The following is a 7385-nucleotide window of genomic DNA, read 5'->3' on the forward strand; positions in this document are numbered from 1 at the left end:
TTATATACTTTCGTCGGGCATATTTCTCAAAAATAATAACAAGAAATGCAGAGTAAAAAAAATAGATGGCTTTAACCTTTGATACGTTATATTTATACTATATATTCTGGATATTCTGGATATTTTCAGAGCTTGATCGCTGTACGCAATGTTGTACAATATCGGGACAAAATAGTACCTAGTGTTCGGGTTGATATATTTTATAAACAATTAAAATTTTATAGATTAATTATTAAATCAGCGGGCGATAGTATACCTGTGATTACAATTAAGGGTGGCGACTGACTGGACTGCAGGAACTGATTGTTTCACTAGTAAAACTACTGTACTCCAGACAAAAAATTACAACAAAAAAAGTGAAAAAAATAAATACCAAACGCGTGCCTCAATAAAACCAACTGCACATATATACGCGCACACACGCACTGTCCACGAATACGATAATAATTATTATTGTTATTGTTATTGTTACTGTTTGAGGGATGGTCACCGAGGAGGGATGGAACCGTGGAGGAACTTTTGAAAGCGACGACGGACAGTACTACGTGGTAGACGGTAGTACATGTACGTACGCGCGTAGTTGCGTACACGCACAACGACGTTTGGGAAACTGACCACACGAAAAATAATATTATTATTATATCAATCTCCCGGCGCGGCCTGCTGCCGCCATCGCTACCGCTACTGCCGCCGCCGCCCGATTTGGAGGTCACGCGGACGAACCGGGTTCGGGTCAATTCGATATCGCATAATAATTTATACAAAAAAAAAAAGTGATAATAAAAAAAACACAATATACATAATATTACATATATGACTATAATAATAATAATAATAATAACAACAATACTATCCTGGGTGGACGGATTTCACACTATGCTTTGGCTGGATGTCTGAATTACCACATGCGTATGAATAAGATTTTCATAAATTTGCAGTGCCTACCCCGTTGTAGACGAAACGTACGCGAGATATATAGGGACGGTGACATCAAAAATGTATATATTAATATAATAATATATTATATAAGTATATTATAATATATTATGATATATATCCTATATTATACATTTATAGAGCTGCTGTTACCGCCTAGTCACAGGCCACAGCTAATCAGTGATCCTTGTAAACACGCGCACATCATCGTGAATTAGGTATACACTATACAATTGTATTGACGACAAGTATACGACGTATACTCGTGGTTAGTTTTTTATCTGAAACCAAAAAATGTAAACCATGATAAGATTTTGCGCGGGCTTGTTATTCAACAAATTGGTATCTATATTCTATGTATAGTACATTAGTACCACAATAATAATAGGTAGGTACACGTCTTGTTCCTCATAAAATGACGATGACAATCTAAATAGGTAGCCCATCTCCCAATAATAATAATAATACATTATGCGGGCGAATAACCACCACGCTAGTAGGTCGATACAATCGATTTGAAAGTTCGTTGTTTTAAAAATATTATTACAAGTCGATAATCATATGCCAATTATCGGAAAGTACGTTTCTCAAACAGTCTTGTTCTCGTTTTGACAGCAATATAAATGTTACTTTTCAAGAAAAAATACGCACATATAGTACATATTATATACATATTACATACTAAATGTACCAAATAGTTAAATGAGATATTTCACCACTCAGCGTGATTAATACCATCCACTCCGCGTCGTATACATAAATTTACTAGAGGAACGTAAACCTGTAGATACACTGTACACACGCTAAGTACCTACATAAAACCGTCATTGGAATATTGCATTACCAATATACACGGCACGAATGTCCAAATCCATCGATAGCACGATGAACCAATAATTCATCACACTCCCTTATATTATCAATAGCAACAACCTTTAAAGTCTGTTACTTATAACTTATGTTATATTATCTAAATATGATAATAAATAATATAACATAGTATGCAATAAGTTAGTACATATTATGATATACATGTCACACACATTATACATATTATTATATATTATATTCCCTTACACTTGGATATCTCTAAGAATATTGTTGACGAAATGACGATCCCACTTACAGTAGCATCCGGTGAACAAAGTTTCTCTAAGCTTAAATTAATAAAAACTTATTATTACGTTCCACGATGATAGATGATAGACTCTCGTCGTTAGCAATTTTGTCAATTGAAAATGATTTAGCCCAAAGAGTTCATGAAAAGTTAAAATCCATAAAATTGAAGTTCTAATATTATTAATATAAATTATAGTTATAGGTATCAGTGTATCACATTTAAAAAAGATTATTTGATGTTTCTATAAATAGCAATTACGTGTTTCTTTTATTAAAGCGAAACACAGTAAAAACTAAAAACCATTATTAATTTCCTTAAACGTGATTTAAAAATGTAGAATCTACCAATAATTAATTTTAAAATTATATTGCTTATATAGGATGTTACCACTGGGTATCCTCTCTAATCTTAAGATTCATGTCAACCTATTTTTACTGTCACTTATCAAACCTACTAATTGTACAAAAAAAAATGTATAGATTGTAGATTCATTTCAATATAATAAAAAAAATAAAAAAAATATATATATTGTCTAAAACTAAGAAAAATTCATTATGTTACTTGTCCTACATATATTATAATAAAGCAGTATTTTGAATGAATATACTACGTATTTTTTTTATAGTTATTACTCATCATTTCCCTTCTCACATGTTGCGTGTTTACTAAGATCATGCTAAAATGACTTGCAGTATGTAGGTACACTGAAAATGTTTTTAACCACGTCATTGTCTCTATTTCAATTTACTTACCATTATAATAATTTTATACAAATTAATTATATGATTTATGTTATTATCTAATATCTTTGAAACATTTGAATAAAAAGCAACACAATTAAATACCTAATGGAGATATACTGCATTTATAAAAAGTAACTATTTAGTATATTGACACACTAAATTAAAATTCAGTACCTTCTAAAAAATCAATAATGATGTAGGTAAAATATAATACTAATAATGGGATAAGTTTAGATGAATTTTGCCAAAATTTGAACTTTACATGCTTATAAAAAAATCATGAAGTGTTTCAATATTTTAAAACTGCCATTATAAAAACTTACAAGGAACCTCGTGTTAAATTTTCAAACTTTTAATCCAGTGAAAAGCTTTTCATCGATATTTATATAAAAAAAATTCAAAATTTAAAATGTCAATAAATAGCTCAAAAATATTAAAAATGAGAAATCAACGGTTATTTTTTTTTTAGTTACACCTAAAAAACCCAAATTGATTTTGTAAAAACTAATTTTGCGTTAAAATTCCAGGTTTTTTAAATTTTTTTTTTTCATTTTCTGACGCTTATTAGAACACTGCTGGAATATAACGATTTTTACCTCTCGAAGGCTAAAGTCGAAGCATCAATTAGATTCACTTTCCCATCACAATAGTTACTGAAGATGAAAATCTAACAATTATTTCGACTACTTATCAACACAGTGACATAAATAAAAATTAAAAAACACACAATATAATTGTAACACCAATACATTCATCACTCCTCTCAGAATCTAAAATAAAAAATCAAGAAACTCATGTTAGTTTTACGATATACTGTTACTACCTTTCTCTTGGAGTATTACACAAGCTTAATAGCCAATTTCTAATTTCACTTGGTTAGATTATAATATTAATTACATTTTACACCAATTATGGTTGGTTATGTTTATTATTAGGGACCGAAAGTTCATATGTTTTTACTGAATAGACCAAAAATCGCTAGATCTGCGTTATTTATTTTATTTTTGCATATTCCGAGGTTTTTATTTATATGTATATTTTCAAATTTCTCAAATACTTAACAAGAGACAATAAGACCACACGATTAAGTATTTAAATATTACTATGTATATATATATATATATTTAAAGAAACAGAATCCAGATAGAGATAAACATGTATATTATAATCTAGCTCAATATAAACAGTAATTAAGTCAACACGTAATTATAAATTACAATAAACAATACCTAGTGATAAACCATTAACAAATACTATTTATAGGTACCAACATTTAAAAAATAAATCGATTCAAATAAAATAGCTATCATAATAACGATCCTTAATAATAAAATACCTATTAGATAATGTTATGTATGCATTTATAACATAAATATTAAGTACCTACCTATATAATTACATAAGGTAATATAAATTAACTGTAGGTACCTATGTAAGTATGTTTAGCCTACGTTTTTACCGGTAGACTACCTACCTTCCTATCTACCAAAAACGTCTGAGGTCAAAAGTCCGAAGCCTAAAATGTTAACGGTAAAAAAGTTGGGTTTATATTATAATAATTAGGTAAAAGGAAAAATGTAATATGATGAACTATATTAAAGTTCCAATTAGTATTAATAACAATTTTAACTAAATGATTTACCTGACGAAATTAACAACTACCTAATCTTGTTGTAGATTCCTATAGGTTCCTATAATAATATCGCATAATTCCGATATATCACAACTTTTCAATTATATAACGATATAAGAATATAACTACTTTCTTTAGACTTTGAACACTACTCGACTTTTGGGAGCACGGAATATAGAACCATTGATTTTATCTAAATGATCTAGTTTATCGAGTTTTACCTATGAATTCATATATATTTTTTTGTATGAATAATTAATTTGATTTTTTTATAGAATAAGACCTACCTATTAATTATTGTTATTTTTTTATAAATTATTTTTAGCCTTACTTTATGGATACCGAACTTTTCTACTATAGGGACTTAAAAATATTGAACTTTTTTCCACGATTTGTTATAACACTATGATACGAAAGAAAAAATAATATATTTCACAGATATGACACTGCCATATCATATATCCCTAAAATAATCATTGAAAACCACTATCATAACTTTAAATCATAAATATTCAGACTCGTCAAACCTGAAACACATAATAAGATTTCTTTTTGTACATGAAAAAACAATAACAGAATGATATCATTTCACTGCTGAAAATAGATATATATAGGTACTCAATAAAAAAATTATCAATATACTTACTGGTGGAATGTATATAATTTTATGGTTGTTCTCGTGTACCTATATGCCATAAACATTGAAGTAAATTTAACTTAGGTAATGAACAAATATTTTTATCAATTTCGATTGTATGTATAGTCATCTGCAAGTTTTGTAATAAATAGAATATATTGAAAAATGAGAACATGGACAAATGACTAACACAGAAAAATAATAAAAACACTGCAGTGCGCGCAATGATTATGACAGTTGTCAGGTTTACAATTGAAAAAAAGTCTCTATATACAATACATAGAAGTACACAAGAACCGATTACTAAACAACTTTCAAACACTGAAGCACTATCGTACACCACACATAATATATCTTAAAAGCAATCAATAACCATACTGCTCTTATAAAGATAAATGTAGACCTCTTTAACCTACGATATAGGTAGGTACTTATATATATAGGCCTTATGTTCGTATATAAGAATAAGGGTTAATCATCGGGGGAAACGAGAAGCGTTTAATACCTTCCATTTGTTGGGGCCCTATACTTGTCTAAACCTAATATACATAAGTGTTAAAATGTTGTTATTATTATTTCACAGTTAAAGATCCTCCCTTCCCAGGTTCCCAGGTTGTGTTTATTTCACCATTGTATTACAGAGGGTAGAGCTCTATCGCAGTTGGTGGAGACGTGTGTTGAATGGACAGAGCCATCTTGATCTTGATGATAATATAGTGTGTAAAATATAAATGGGTGACATTAAGGTGTAGATTATCTGCAATAATAAAGTTGTAATAAACCTATAGGTATTCAAAAGCCTAAACCAGAAACACCGATTTTTTTAGTATAATCTTCCGTCAGTCACGGACTGGGTCTACCAGCAGTAACATTACGCAATACTGTAATCCGTATAATATTTAAATGCTCCTATTGATTTCTATTGATCCATCGGTCTGCTCACAAACAATTCACGTGAAATGAATTAGGCTTTTAATCATATTATAAATGATAAACTATCATTGCAGAGTGCACATAGCGAGTTCGGGGTTAATAATAAGAGAACTATATTTAAATATTTATTTTCGTACATATCAGCGTTAGTAGGTACTTTAAAGGTAAATTGGCATGCACAATAATACTCTTCCGAAGAGTCAATGAATATTATGGCTGTAAAAATACATCAAAATAGATAATATGCGTAGATGTGAATAGTTTTTTAGAAAAATGTCTCTTTTGTGATTTGTATATTTTTATAACGATAATCACCAAAAAACTTCTCAATCAAAAATGCAAGTTTTTGATAGGTACATGTTTCATATTTAGGGGTGGGGGTGGGGGGGTTGCCAAAAGAATTTACAAGATATTATGGTCCACCCAGGATAACATTTGTAGGGCATCACTTTTTTTATTTATTTTATTTAAAATGTGTCATCATAGGTATACTTACATGCTATTACAAGATCTATAATATACATAGTACCTAATAATAATATTATATAATAAACTTATAACATTAATAATTTGAGAAAAAATATGTTCGATAAGTGGCAGTAAATATTGGATTAAATAAATATATAGGTAACATAAAGTTTGTGTACAATGAATTGCAAACTGTTATCTTATCTACTTGTAGTCGTAAAAGTTATCAGTGTCATCCGAATGGCATCTATTTGTCTTATTTTTACTGTTTTTCAAATGCTACAATAATTTATCACTGTTTCCATTTCTTTTATATAGACACCCACGAACTACCCACCTACTGTCTACTCCCACTATCGTTATATATAAAATACTAAGAGTAAAGTATTTACGTGTATTAACTCAAAATATTATAATTTTCAGGTACTTGTTTACGTAATTTAATAAATAATTTTAGATATGAGATGATTAATTTAACTATATGATTAACTATTTAATAATATTATAATACTTTTATGATCGAAAAAATTGTAACCTAACTAAGAATTAATAACCAATTTTATATTATAAATAAATACAATTTCATTAAAGCACCTACCATAATAAGTATTGGTCTTGTGCAAAAATTATTTATTAAAATTCTTTACATCATACCTACTTTACATGACATGCTAGCGTGTTACAAGTGTTTCAACTAACAGATATACAATATAATATTAATATTATATTATATATCAGGCGGTAGGTACAAAATCTAACATGTTTGATACAATTAATATAATATTACAAACGTATATGTTTGATAAATATTGAAGACTGAAATAAGTGCAAGTTATTTTTTCATTCAAGGTTTGACTAAAACAAAATAATAGATATATAAAAATAATTATTTTAATATTATAAGACATGAGAGCT

At 28.6% G+C, this 7385-nt stretch overlaps 1 protein-coding gene across 1 annotated transcript in view; it reads right to left on the bottom strand.

Moving 5' to 3' along the window:
• LOC100161233 (gonadotropin-releasing hormone receptor) overlaps nucleotides 1-623 on the bottom strand; it is a 105545-nt gene extending 104922 nt beyond the window's left edge. Inside the window, exon 1 of the mRNA XM_003245893.4 lies at nucleotides 257-623. The gene's annotated coding sequence lies outside the window, so the exon portion shown is untranslated. The remainder of the gene's footprint in view (nucleotides 1-256) is intronic.
• Nucleotides 624-7385: the final 6762 nt, after the last annotated feature.

Source organism: Acyrthosiphon pisum, chromosome A1 (genome assembly GCF_005508785.2).
Source record: "Acyrthosiphon pisum isolate AL4f chromosome A1, pea_aphid_22Mar2018_4r6ur, whole genome shotgun sequence".
Taxonomy (NCBI): domain Eukaryota; kingdom Metazoa; phylum Arthropoda; class Insecta; order Hemiptera; family Aphididae; genus Acyrthosiphon; species Acyrthosiphon pisum.